Raw genomic sequence first — 14,096 nt, 5'->3', positions numbered from 1 at the left:
GAGGAGGGGGCAGCTTTGGTCTGGGAGGAATCCTCGTCCTTATGGAATTTTTGTAGGCAAAAGCCCAGGACGGGACGCAGGCAAGTTGGTTTTGAAAGGAGTCACTTTTCCCCAAGAAGCCAAACTCAAGAGCCGACTTGGCAGGTGTCATTTTGTAGGGCGCGTTTGGGCCTCCGATGGCAGCCAGGTTTGGAGGAGGGGGCAGCTTTGGTCTGGGAGGAATCCTCGTCCTTATGGAATTTTTGTAGCAAAAGCCCAGGACGGGACGCAGGCAAGTTGGTTTTGAAAGGAGTCACTTTTCCCCAAGAAGCCAAACTCAAGAACCCTCAATGCAGGTGTCATTTGGTGGGGCGCGTTTGGGCCTCCGATGGCAGCCAGGTTTGGAGGAGGGGGCAGCTTTGGTCTGGGAGAAATCCTCGTCCTTATGGAATTTTTGGAGGCAAAAGCCCAGGACGGGCCGCAGGCAAGTTAGGCAATTTGGCTCCGAAAGGAGGCACTTTTCCCCAAGAAGCCAAACTCAAGAGCCCACTTGGCAGATGTCATTTTGTAGGGCGCGTTTGTGCCTCTGATGGCAGCCAGGTTTGGAGGAGGGGGCAGCTTTGGTCTGGGAGAAATCCTCGTCCTTATGGAATTTTTGTAGGCAAAAGCCCAGGACGGGACGCAGGCTAGTTAGGCAAGTTGGCTCCGAAAGGAGTCACTTTTCCCCAAGAAGCCAAACTCAAGAGCCCACTTGGCAGGTGTCATTTTGTAGGGCGCGTTTGGGCCTCCGATGGCAGCCAGGTTTGGAGGAGGGGGCAGCTTTGGTCTGGGAGGAATCCTCGTCCTTATGGAATTTTTGTAGCAAACGTCCGGGACGGGACGCAGGCAAGTTGGTTTTGAAAGGAGTCACTTTTCCCCAAGAAGCCAAACTCAAGAGCCCACTTGGCAGATGTCATTTTGTAGGGCGCGTTTGAGCCTCCGATGGCAGCCAGGTTTGGAGGAGGGAGCAGCTTTGGTCTGGGAGAAATCCTTGTCCTTATGGAATTTTTGTAGGCAAAAGCCCAGGACGGGCCGCAGGCAAGTTAGGCAAGTTGGCTTTGAAAGGAGGCACTTTTCCCCAAGAAGCCAAACTCAAGAGCCCACTTGGCAGGTGTCATTTTGTAGGGCGCATTTGGGCCTCCGATGGCAGCCAGGTTTGGAGGAGGGGGCAGCTTTGGTCTGGGAGAAATCCTCGTCCTTCTGGAATTTTTGGAGGCAAAAGCCCAGGACGGGCCGCAGGCAAGTTAGGCAAGTTGGCTCCGAAAGGAGGCACTTTTCCGCAAGAAGCCAAACTCAAGAACCCACAATGCAGATGTCATTTTGTAGGGCGCGTTTGGGCCTCCGATGGCAGCCAGGTTTGGAGGAGGGGGCAGCTTTGTTCTGGGAGAAATCCTCGTCCTTATGGAATTTTTGTAGGCAAAAGCCCTGCATGGGCCGCCGGCAAGTTGACTCCGAAAGGAGGCAATTTTCCCCAAGAAGCCAAACTCAAGAGCCCACTTGGCAGGTGTCATTTTGTAGGGCGCGTTTGGGCCTCCGATGGCAGCCAGGTTTGGAGGAGGGGGCAGCTTTGGTCTGGGAGGAATCCTCGTCCTTATGGAATTTTTGTAGCAAAAGCCCAGGACGGGACGCAGGCAAGTTGGTTTTGAAAGGAGTCACTTTTCCCCAAGAAGCCAAACTCAAGAACCGACTTGGCAGGTGTCATTTTGTAGGGCGCGTTTGGGCCTCCGATGTCAGCCAGGTTTGGAGGAGGGGCAGCTTTGGTCTGGGAGAAATCCTCGTCCTTATGGAATTTTTGTAGGCAAAAACCCCACATGGGCCGCAGGCAAGTTAGGCAAGTTGACTCTGAAAGGAGGCACTTTTCCCCAAGAAGCCAAACTCAAGAACCCTCAATGCAGATGTCATTTTGTGGGGCGCGTTTGGGCCTCCGATGGCAGCCAGGTTTGGAGGAGGGGGCAGCTTTGGTCTGGGAGAAATCCTCGTCCTTATGGAATTTTTGTAGTCTAAAGCCCAGCACGGGCCGCAGACTAGTTAGGCAAGTTGGCTTTGAAAGGAGGCACTTTTCCGCAAGAAGCCAAACTCAAGAGCCCACTTGGCAGATGTCATTTTGTAGGGCGCGTTTGGGCCTCCGATGGCAGCCAGGTTTGGAGGAGGGGGCAGCTTTGGTCTGGGAGAAATCCTCGTCCTTCTGGAATTTTTGTAGGCAAAAGCCCTGCATGGGCCGCAGGCAAGTTGACTCCGAAAGGAGGCACTTTTCCCCAGGAAGCCAAACTCAAGAACCCTCAATGCCGGTGTCATTTGGTGGGGCGCGTTTGGGCCTCCGATGGCAGCCAGGTTTGGCGGAGGGGGCAGCTTTGGTCTGGGAGAAATCCTCGTCCTTCTGGAATTTTTGGAGGCAAAAGCCCAGGACGGGCCGCAGGCAAGTTAGGCAATTTGGCTCCGAAAGGAGGCACTTTTCCCCAAGAAGCCAAACTCAAGATCCCACTTGGCAGATGTCATTTTGTAGGGCGCGTTTGTGCCTCTGATGGCAGCCAGGTTTGGAGGAGGGGGCAGCTTTGGTCTGGGAGAAATCCTCGTCCTTATGGAATTTTTGGAGGCAAAAGCCCAGGACGGGACGCAGGCTAGTTAGGCAAGTTGGCTCCGAAAGGAGGCACTTTTCCCCAAGAAGCCAAACTCAAGAACCCGCAATGCAGATGTCATTTTGTAGGGCGCGTTTGGGCCTCCGATGGCAGCCAGGTTTGGAGGAGGGGGCAGCTTTGGTCTGGGAGAAATCCTCGTCCTTATGGAATTTTTGGAGGCAAAAGCCCTGCATGGGCCGCCGGCAAGTTGACTCCGAAAGGAGGCACTTTTCCCCAAGAAGCCAAACTCAAGAGCCCGCTTGGCAGATGTCATTTTGTAGGGCGCGTTTGGGCCTCCGATGGCAGCCAGGTTTGGCGTAGGGGGCAGCTTTGGTCTGGTAGAAATCCTCGTCCTTATGGAATTTTTGTAGCAAACGTCCGGGACGGGACACAGGCAAGTTGGTTTTGAAAGGAGTCACTTTTCCCCAAGAAGCCAAACTCAAGAGCCCACTTGGCAGATGTCATTTTGTAGGGCGCGTTTGGGCCTCCGATGGCAGCCAGGTTTGGAGGAGGGAGCAGCTTTGGTCTGGGAGAAATTCTTGTCCTTCTGGAATTTTTGTAGGCAAAAGCCCAGGACGGGCCGCAGGCAAGTTAGGCAAGTTGGCTTTGAAAGGAGGCACTTTTCCCCAAGAAGCCAAACTCAAGAACCCACAATGCAGATGTCATTTTGTAGGGTGCGTTTGGGCCTCCGATGGCAGCCAGGTTTGGAGGAGGGGGCAGCTTTGGTCTGGGAGAAATCCTCGTCCTTATGGAATTTTTGTACTCAAAAGCCCAGGACGGGCCGCAGGCAAGTTAGGCAAGTTGGCTCCGAAAGGAGGCACTTTTCCCCAAGAAGCCAAACTCAAGAACCCACAATGCAGATGTCATTTTGTAGGGCGCGTTTGGACCTCCGATGGCAGCCAGGTTTGGAGGAGGGGGCAGCTTTCTTCTCGGAGAAATCTTCGTCCTTATGGAATTTTTGTAGGCAAAACCCAGGACGGGACGCAGGCAAGTTGGCTTTGAAAGGAGGCACTTTCCCCCAAGAAGCCAAACTCAAGAGCCCACTTGGCAGGTGTCATTTTGTAGGGCGCGTTTGGGCCTCCGATGACAGCCAGGTTTGGAGGAGGGGGCAGCTTTGGTCTGGGAGAAATCCTCGTCCTTATGGAATTTTTGTAGGCAAAAGCCCAGAATGGGCCGCCGGCAAGTTGACTCCGAAAGGAGGCACTTTTCCCCAAGAAGCCAAACTCAAGAGCCCACTTGGCAGATGTCATTTTGTAGGGCGCGTTTGGGCCTCCGATGGCAGCCAGGTTTGGAGGAGGGGGCAGCTTTGGTCTGGGAGAAATCCTCGACCTTATGGAATTTTTGTAGGCAAAAGCCCAGAATGGGCCGCAGGCTAGTTAGGCAAGTTGGCTTTGAAAGGAGGCACTTTTCCGCAAGAAGCCAAACTCAAGAGCCCACTTGGCAGATGTCATTTTGTAGGGCGCGTTTGGGCCTCCGATGGCAGCCAGGTTTGGAGGAGGGGGCAGCTTTGGTCTGGGAGAAATCCTCGTCCTTCTGGAATTTTTGTAGGCAAAAGCCCAGGACGGGCCGCAGGCAAGTTGGCTTTGAAAGGAGGCACTTTCCCCCAAGAAGCCAAACTCAAGAGCCCAATTGGCAGATGTCATTTTGTAGGGCACGTTTGGGCCTCCGATGGCAGCCAGGTTTGGAGGAGGGGGCAGCTTTGGTCTGGGAGAAATCCTCGTCCTTATGGAATTTTTGTAGGCAAAAGCCCTGCATGAGCCGCAGGCAAGTTGACTCCGAAAGGAGGCACTTTTCCGCAAGAAGCCAAACTCAAGAGCCCACTTGGCAGATGTCATTTTGTAGGGCGCGTTTGGGCCTCCGATGGCAGCCAGGTTTGGAGGAGGGGGCAGCTTTGGTCTGGGAGGAATCCTCGTCCTTATGAAATTTTTTTAGCAAAAGCCCGGGACGGGTCGCAGGCAAGTTGGTTTTGAATGGAGTCACTTTTCCCCAAGAAGCCAAACTCAAGAGCCCACTTGGCAGATGTCATTTTGTAGGGCGCGTTTGGGCCTCCGATGTCAGCCAGGTTTGGAGGAGGGGGCAGCTTTGGTCTGGGAGAAATCCTCGTCCTTATGGAATTTTTGTAGGCAAAAACCCCGCATGGGCCGCAGGCAAGTTAGGCAAGTTGACTCCGAAAGGAGGCACTTTTCCCCAAGAAGCCAAACTCAAGAACACTCAATGCAGATGTCATTTTGTGGGGCGCGTTTGGGCCTCCGATGGCAGCCAGGTTTGGAGGAGGGGGCAGCTTTGGTCTGGGAGAAATCCTCGTCCTTCTGGAATTTTTGTAGGTAAAAGCCCAGGATGGGCCGCAGGCAAGTTAGGCAAGTTGGCTCCGAAAGGAGGCACTTTTCCCCAAGAAGCCAAACTCATGAACCCTCAATGCAGATGTCATTTTGTGGGGCGCGTTTGGGCCTCCGATGGCAGCCAGTTTGGGAGGAGGGGGCAGCTTTGGTCTGGGAGAAATCCTCGTCCTTATGGAATTTTTGTAGTCTAAAGCCCAGCACGGGCTGCAGGCAAGTTGGCTTTGAAAGGAGGCACTTTCCCCCAAGAAGCCAAACTCAGGAGCCCACTTGGCAGATGTCATTTTGTAGGGCGCGTTTGGGCCACCGATGGCAGCTAGGTTTGGAGGAGGGGGCAGCTTTGGTCTGGGAGAAATCCTCGTCGTTATGGAATTTTTGTAGGCAAAAGCCCAGAATGGGCTGCAGGCTAGTTAGGCAAGTTGGCTTTGAAAGGAGGCACTTTTCCGCAAGAAGCCAAACTCAAGAGCCCACTTGGCAGATGTCATTTTGTAGGGCGCGTTTGGGCCTCCGATGGCAGCCAGGTTTGGAGGAGGGGGCAGCTTTGGTCTGGGAGAAATCCTCGTCCTTATGGAATTTTTGGAGGCAAAAGCCCAGGACGGGCCGCAGGCAAGTTGGCTTTGAAAGGAGGCACTTCCACCCAAGAAGCCAAACTCAAGAGCCCACATGGCAGATGTCATTTTGTAGGGCACGTTTGGGCCTCCGATGGCAGCCAGGTTTGGAGGAGGGGGCAGCTTTGGTCTGGGAGAAATCCTCGTCCTTATGGAATTTTTGTAGCAATCGTCCGGGACGGGACACAGGCAAGTTGGTTTTGAAAGGAGTCACTTTTCCCCAAGAAGCCAAACTCAAGAGCCCACTTGGCAGGTGTCATTTTGTAGGGCACGTTTGGGCCTCCGATGGCAGCCAGGTTTGGAGGAGGGGGCAGCTTTGGTCTGGGAGAAATCCTCGTCCTTATGGAATTTTTGGAGGCAAAAGCCCAGGACGGGCCGCAGGCAAGTTAGGCAAGTTGGCTCCGAAAGGAGGCACTTTTCCCCAAGAAGCCAAACTCCAGAACCCTCAATGCAGATGTCATTTTGTGGGGCGCGTTTGGGCCTCCGATGGCAGCCAGGTTTGGAGGAGGGGGCAGCTTTGGTCTGGGAGAAATCCTCGTCCTTATGGAATTTTTGGAGGCAAAAGCCCTGCATGGGCCGCCGGCAAGTTGGCTCCGAAAGGAGGCACTTTTCCCCAAGAAGCCAAACTCAAGAGCCCGCTTGGCAGATGTCATTTTGTGGGGCGCGTTTGGGCCTCCGATGGCAGCCAGGTTTGGCGGAGGGGGCAGCTTTGGTCTGGGAGGAATCCTCGTCCTTATGGAATTTTTGTAGCAAACGTCCGGGACGGGACGCAGGCAAGTTGGTTTTGAAAGAAGTCACTTTTCCCCAAGAAGCCAAACTCAAGAGCCCACTTGGCAGGTGTCATTTTGTAGGGCGCGTTTGGGCCTCCGATGGCAGCCAGGTTTGGAGGAGGGGGCAGCTTTGGTCTGGGAGAAATCCTTGTCCTTCTGGAATTTTTGTAGGCAAAAGCCCAGAATGGGCTGCAGGCTAGTTAGGCAAGTTGGCTTTGAAAGGAGGCACTTTTCCCCAAGAAGCCAAACTCAAGAGCCCACTTGGCAGATGTCATTTTGTAGGGCGCGTTTGGGCCTCCGATGGCAGCCAGGTTTGGAGGAGGGGGCAGCTTTGGTCTGGGAGAAATCCTCGTCCTTTTGGAATTTTTGTAGGCAAAAAACCCATATGGGCCGCAGGCAAGTTAGGCAAGTTGACTCCGAAAGGAGGCACTTTTCCCCAAGAAGCCAAACTCAAGAAACCTCAATGCAGATGTCATTTTGTGGGGCGCGTTTGGGCCTCCGATGGCAGCCAGGTTTGGAGGAGGGGGCAGCTTTGGTCTGGGAGAAATCCCCGTCCTTATGGAATTTTTGTCGGCAAAAGCCCTGCACGGGCCGCAGGCTAGTTAGGCAAGTTGGCTTTGAATGGAGGCACTTTTCCGCAAGAAGCCAAACTCAAGAGCCCACTTGGCAGATGTCATTTTGTAGGGCGCGTTTGGGCCTCCGATGGCAGCCAGGTTTGGAGGAGGGGGCAGCTTTGGTCTGGGAGAAATCCTCGTCCTTATGGAATTTTTGTAGGGAAAAGCCCAGGACGTGCCGCAGGCAAGTTGGCTTTGAAAGGAGGCACTTTTCCCCAAGAAGCCAAACTCAAGAGCCCACTTGGCAGGTGTCATTTTGTAGGGCACGTTTGGGCCTCCGATGGCAGCCAGGTTTGGAGGAGGGGGCAGCTTTGGTCTGGGAGAAATCCTCGTCCTTCTGGAATTTTTGTAGGCAAAAGCCCTGCATGGGCCGCAGGCAAGTTGACGCCGAAAGGAGGCACTTTTCCCCAGGAAGCCAAACTCAAGAACCCTCAATGCAGGTGTCATTTGGTGGGGCGCGTTTGGGCCTCCGATGGCAGCCAGGTTTGGAGGAGGGGGCAGCTTTGGTCTGGGAGAAATCCTCGTCCTTATGGAATTTTTGGAGGCAAAAGCCCAGGACGGGCCGCAGGCAAGTTAGGCAATTTGGCTCCGAAAGGAGGCACTTTTCCCCAAGAAGCCAAACTCAAGAGCCCACTTGGCAGATGTCATTTTGTAGGGCGCGTTTGTGCCTCTGATGGCAGCCAGGTTTGGAGGAGGGGGCAGCTTTGGTCTGGGAGAAATCCTCATCCTTATGGAATTTTTGTAGGCAAAAGCCCAGGACGGGACGCAGGCTAGTTAGGCAAGTTGGCTTTGAAAGGAGGCACTTTTCCCCAAGAAGCCAAACTCAAGAGCCCACTTGGCATGTGTCATTTTCTAGGGCGCGTTTGGGCCTCCGATGGCAGCCAGGTTTGGAGGAGGGGGCAGCTTTGGTCTGGGAGAAATCCTCGTCCTTATGGAATTTTTGGAGGCAAAAGCCCTGCATGGGCCGCCGGCAAGTTGACTCCGAAAGGAGGCACTTTTCCGCAAGAAGCCAAACTCAAGAGCCCACTTGGCAGATGTCATTTTGTAGGGCGCGTTTGGGCCTCCGATGGCAGCCAGGTTTGGCGGAGGGGGCAGCTTTGGTCTGGGAGGAATCCTCGTCCTTATGGAATTTTTGTAGCAAACGTCCGGGACGGGATGCAGGCAAGTTGGTTTTGAAAGGAGTCACTTTTCCCCAAGAAGCCAAACTCAAGAGCCCACTTGGCAGATGTCATTTTGTAGGGCGCGTTTGGGCCTCCGATGGCAGCCAGGTTTGGAGGAGGGAGCAGCTTTGGTCTGGGAGAAATCCTTGTCCTTCTGGAATTTTTGTAGGCAAAAGCCCAGGACGGGTCGCAGGCAAGTTAGGCAAGTTGGCTTTGAAAGGAGGCACTTTTCCCCAAGAAGCCAAACTCAAGAACCCACAATGCAGATGTCATTTTGTAGGGTGCGTTTGGGCCTCCGATGGCAGCCAGGTTTGGAGGAGGGGGCAGCTTTGGTCTGGGAGAAATCCTCGTCCTTCTGGAATTTTTGTACTCAAAAGCCCAGGACGGGCCGCAGGCAAGTTAGGCAAGTTGGCTCCGAAAGGAGGCACTTTTCCCCAAGAAGCCAAACTCAAGAACCCACAATGCAGATGTCATTTTGTAGGGCGCGTTTGGACCTCCGATGGCAGCCAGGTTTGGAGGAGGGGGCAGCTTTGGTCTGGGAGAAATCCTCGTCCTTATGGAATTTTTGTAGGCAAAAGCCCAGGACGGGACGCAGGCAAGTTGGCTTTGAAAGGAGGCACTTTCCCCCAAGAAGCCAAACTCAAGAGCCCACTTGGCAGATGTCATTTTGTAGGGCGCGTTTGGGCCTCCGATGGCAGCCAGGTTTGGAGGAGGGGGCAGCTTTGGTCTGGGAGAAAACCTCGTCCTTCTGGAATTTTTGTAGGCAAAAGCCCTGCATGGGCCGCCGGCAAGTTGACTCCGAAAGGAGGCACTTTTCCCCAAGAAGCCAAACTCAAGAGCCCACTTGGCAGGTGTCATTTTGTAGGGCGCGTTTGGGCCTCCGATGGCAGCCAGGTTTGGAGGAGGGGGCAGCTTTGGTCTGGGAGAAATCCTCGTCCTTCTGGAATTTTTGTAGGCAAAAGCCCTGCATGGGCCGCCGGCAAGTTGACTCCGAAAGGAGGCACTTTTCCCCAAGAAGCCAAACTCAAGAGCCCGCTTGGCAGATGTCATTTTGTAGGGCGCGTTTGGGCCTCCGATGGCAGCCAGGTTTGGAGGAGGGGGCAGCTTTGTTCTGGGAGAAATCCTCGTCCTTATGGAATTTTTGTAGGCAAAAGCCCTGCATGGGCCGCCGGCAAGTTGACTCCGAAAGGAGGCAATTTTCCCCAAGAAGCCAAACTCAAGAGCCCACTTGGCAGGTGTCATTTTGTAGGGCGCGTTTGGGCCTCCGATGGCAGCCAGGTTTGGAGGAGGGGGCAGCTTTGGTCTGGGAGAAATCCTCGTCCTTATGGAATTTTTGTAGGCAAAACCCCTGCATGAGCCGCAGGCAAGTTGACTCCTAAAGGAGGCACTTTTCCCCAGAAAGCCAAACTCAAGAGCCCACTTGGCAGATGTCATTTTGTAGGGCGCGTTTGGGCCTCCGATGGCAGCCAGGTTTGGAGGAGGGGGCAGCTTTGGTCTGGGAGGAATCCTCGTCCTTATGGAATTTTTGTAGCAAAAGCCCAGGACGGGACGCAGGCAAGTTGGTTTTGAAAGGAGTCACTTTTCCCCAAGAAGCCAAACTCAAGAGCCCACTTGGCAGGTGTCATTTTCTAGGGCGCATTTGGGCCTCCGATGTCAGCCAGGTTTGGAGGAGGGGGCAGCTTTGGTCTGGGAGAAATCCTCGTCCTTATGGAATTTTTGTAGGCAAAAACCCCGCATGGGCCGCAGGCAAGTTAGGCAAGTTGACTCCGAAAGGAGGCACTTTTCCCCAAGAAACCAAACTCAAGAACCCTCAATGCAGATGTCATTTTGTGGGGCGCGTTTGGGCCTCTGATGGCAGCCAGGTTTGGAGGAGGGGGCAGCTTTGGTCTGGGAGAAATCCTCGTCCTTATGGAATTTTTGTAGTCTAAAGCCCAGCACGGGCCGCAGGCTAGTTAGGCAAGTTGGCTTTGAAAGGAGGCACTTTTCCGCAAGAAGCCAAACTCAAGAGCCCACTTGGCAGGTGTCATTTTGTAGGGCGCGTTTGGGCCTCCGATGGCAGCCAGGTTTGGAGGAGGGGGCAGCTTTGGTCTGGGAGAAATCCTCGTCCTTATGGAATTTTTGGAGGCAAAAGCCCAGGACGGGCCGCAGGCAAGTTGGCTTTGAAAGGAGGCACTTCCACCCAAGAAGCCAAACTCAAGAGCCCACTTGGCAGGTGTCATTTTGTAGGGCACGTTTGGGCCTCCGATGGCAGCCAGGTTTGGAGTAGGGGGCAGTTTTGGTCTGGGAGAAATCCTCGTCCTTCTGGAATTTTTGTAGGCAAAAGCCCTGCATGGGCCGCAGGCAAGTTGACTCCGAAAGGAGGCACTTTTCCCCAGGAAGCCAAACTCAAGAACCCTCAATGCAGGTGTCATTTTGTGGGGCGCGTTTGGGCCTCCGATGGCAGCCAGGTTTGGAGGAGGGGGCAGCTTTGGTCTGGGAGAAATCCTCGTCCTTATGGAATTTTTGTAGGCAAAAGCCCAGGACGGGCCGCAGGCAAGTTGGCTTTGAAAGGAGGTACTTCCACCCAAGAAGCCAAACTCAAGAGCCCACTTGGCAGATGTCATTTTGTAGGGCACGTTTCGGCCTCCGATGGCAGCCAGGTTTGGAGGAGGGGGCAGCTTTGGTCTGGGAGAAATCCTCGTCCTTCTGGAATTTTTGTAGTCAAAAGCCCTGCAAGTTGATTCCGAAAGGAGGCACTTTTCCCCAAGAAGCCAAACTCAAGAGCCCGCTTGGCAGATGTCATTTTGTAGGGCGCGTTTGGGCCTCCGATGGCAGCCAGGTTTGGAGGAGGGGGCAGCTTTGGTCTGGGAGGAATCCTCGTCCTTATGGAATTTTTGTAGGCAAAAGCCCTGCATGGGCCGCCGGCAAGTTGACTCCGAAAGGAGGCAATTTTCCCCAAGAAGCCCAACTCAAGAGCCCACTTGGCAGGTGTCATTTTGTAGGGCGCGTTTGGGCCTCCGATGGCAGCCAGGTTTGGAGGAGGGGGCAGCTTTGGTCTGGGAGAAATCCTCGTCCTTATGGAATTTTTGGAGGCAAAACCCCTGCATGAGCCGCAGGCAAGTTGACTCCGAAAGGAGGCACTTTTCCCCAGAAAGCCAAACTCAAGAGCCCACTTGGCAGATGTCATTTTGTAGGGCGCGTTTGGGCCTCCGATGGCAGCCAGGTTTGGAGGAGGGGGCAGCTTTGGTCTGGGAGGAATCCTCGTCCTTTTGGAATTTTTGTAGCAAAAGCCCGGGACGGGACGCAGGCAAGTTGGTTTTGAAAGGAGTCACTTTTCCCCAAGATGCCAAACTCAAGAGCCCACTTGGCAGATGTCATTTTGTAGGGCACGTCTGGGCCTCCGATGGCAGCCAGGTTTGGAGGAGGGGGCAGCTTTGGTCTGGGAGAAATCCTCGTCCTTATGGAATTTTTGTAGGCAAAAGCCCAGGACGGGCCGCAGGCAAGTTGGCTTTGAAAGGAGGTACTTCCACCCAAGAAGCCAAACTCAAGAGTCCACTTGGCAGTTGTCATTTTGTAGGGCACGTTTGGGCCTCCGATGGCAGCCAGGTTTGGAGGAGGGGGCAGCTTTGGTCTGGGAGAAATCCTCGTCCTTATGGAATTTTTGGAGGCAAAAGCCCAGGACGGGCCGCCGGCAAGTTGACTCCGAAAGGAGGCACTTTTCCCCAAGAAGCCAAACTCAAGAGCCCGCTTGGCAGATGTCATTTTGTAGGGCGCGTTTGGGCCTCCGATGGCAGCCAGGTTTGGAGGAGGGGGCAGCTTTGGTCTGGGAGGAATCCTCGTCCTTATGGAATTTTTGTAGCAAAAGCCCGGGACGGGACGCAGGCAAGTTGGTTTTGAAAGGAGTCACTTTTCCCCAAGAAGCCAAACTCAAGAGCCCACTTGGCAGGTGTCATTTTCTAGGGCGCGTTTGGGCCTCCGATGTCAGCCAGGTTTGGAGGAGGGGGCAGCTTTGGTCTGGGAGAAATCCTCGTCCTTATGGAATTTTTGTAGTCTAAAGCCCAGCACGGGCCGCAGGCTAGTTAGGCAAGTTGGCTTTGAAAGGAGGCACTTTTCCGCAAGAAGCCAAACTCAAGAGCCCACTTGGCAAATGTCATTTTGTAGGGCGCGTTTGGGCCTCCGATGGCAGCCAGGTTTGGAGGAGGGGGCAGCTTTGGTCTGGGAGGAATCCTCGTCCTTATGGAATTTTTGTAGCAAAAGCCCGGGACGGGACGCAGGCAAGTTGGCTTTGAAAGGAGTCACTTTTCCCCAAGAAGCCAAACTCAAGAGCCCACTTGGCAGGTGTCATTTTGTAGGGCGCGTTTGGGCCTCCGATGGCAGCCAGGTTTGGAGGAGGGGGCAGCTTTGGTCTGGGAGAAATCCTCGTCCTTATGGAATTTTTGTAGGCAAAAACCCCGCACGGGCCGCAGGCAAGTTAGGCAAGTTGGCTTTGAAAGGAGGCACTTTTCCGCAAGAAGCCAAACTCAAGAACCCACAATGCAGATGTCATTTTGTAGGGCGCGTTTGGGCCTCCGATGGCAGCCAGGTTTGGAGGAGGGGGCAGCTTTGGTCTGGGAGAAATCCTCGTCCTTATGGAATTTTTGTAGCAAAAGCCCAGGACGGGACGCAGGCAAGTTAGGCAAGTTGACTCCGAAAGGAGGCACTTTTCCCCAAGAAACCAAACTCAAGAACCCTCAATGCAGATGTCATTTTGTGGGGCGCGTTTGGGCCTCCGATGGCAGCCAGGTTTGGAGGAGGGGGCAGCTTTGTTCCGGGAGAAATCCTCGTCCTTATGGAATTTTTGTAGTCTAAAGCCCAGCACGGGCTGCAGGCAAGTTGGCTTTGAAAGGAGGCACTTTCCCCCAAGAAGCCAAACTCAGGAGCCCACTTGGCATATGTCATTTTTTAGGGCGCGTTTGGGCCACCGATGGCAGCTAGGTTTGGAGGAGGGGGCAGCTTTGGTCTGGGAGAAATCCTCGTCCTTATGGAATTTTTGGAGGCAAAAGCCCAGGACGGGCCGCAGGCAAGTTGGCTTTGAAAGGAGGCACATCCACCCAAGAAGCCAAACTCAAGAGCCCACTTGGCAGATGTCATTTTGTAGGGCAAGTTTGGGCCTCCGATGGCAGCCAGGTTTGGAGGAGGGGGCAGCTTTGGTCTGGGAGGAATCCTCGTCCTTATGGAATTTTTGTAGCAAAAGCCCGGGACGGGACACAGGCAAGTTGGCTCTGAAAGGAGTCACTTTTCCCCAAGAAGCCAAACTCAAGAGCCCACTTGGCAGGTGTCATTTTGTAGGGCACGTCTGGGCCTCCGATGGCAGCCAGGTTTGGAGGAGGGGGCAGCTTTGGTCTGGGAGAAATCCTCGTCCTTATGGAATTTTTGTAGGCAAAAGCCCAGGACGGGCCGCAGGCAAGTTAGGCAAGTTGGCTTTGAAAGGAGGCACTTTTCCCCAAGAAGCCAAACTCAAGAACCCTCAATGCAGATGTCATTTTGTGGGGCGCGTTTGGGCCTCCGATGGCAGCCAGGTTTGGAGGAGGGGGCAGCTTTGGTCTGGGAGAAATCCTCGTCCTTATGGAATTTTTGTAGGCAAAAGCCCTGCACGGGCCGCAGGCTAGTTAGGCAAGTTGGCTTTGAAAGGAGGCACTTTTCCGCAAGAAGCCAAACTCAAGAGCCCACTTGGCAAATGTCATTTTGTAGGGCGCGTTTGGGCCTCCGATGGCAGCCAGGTTTGGCGGAGGGGGCAGCTTTGGTCTGGGAGGAATCCTCGTCCTTATGGAATTTTTGTAGCAAACGTCCGGGACGGGACGCAGGCAAGTTGGTTTTGAAAGGAGTCACTTTTCCCCAAGAAGCCAAACTCAAGAGCCCACTTGGCAGATGTCATTTTGTAGGGTGCGTTTGGGCCTCCGATGGCAGCCAGGTTTGGAGGAGGGAGCAGCTTTGGTCTGGGGGAAATCCTTGTCCTT

This window comes from Cinclus cinclus, chromosome 24 (assembly GCF_963662255.1).
Source record: "Cinclus cinclus chromosome 24, bCinCin1.1, whole genome shotgun sequence".
NCBI classification, from domain to species: domain Eukaryota; kingdom Metazoa; phylum Chordata; class Aves; order Passeriformes; family Cinclidae; genus Cinclus; species Cinclus cinclus.
The sequence above is the reverse complement of the archived record's forward strand: the minus strand, read 5'-3'. Positions refer to the sequence as shown.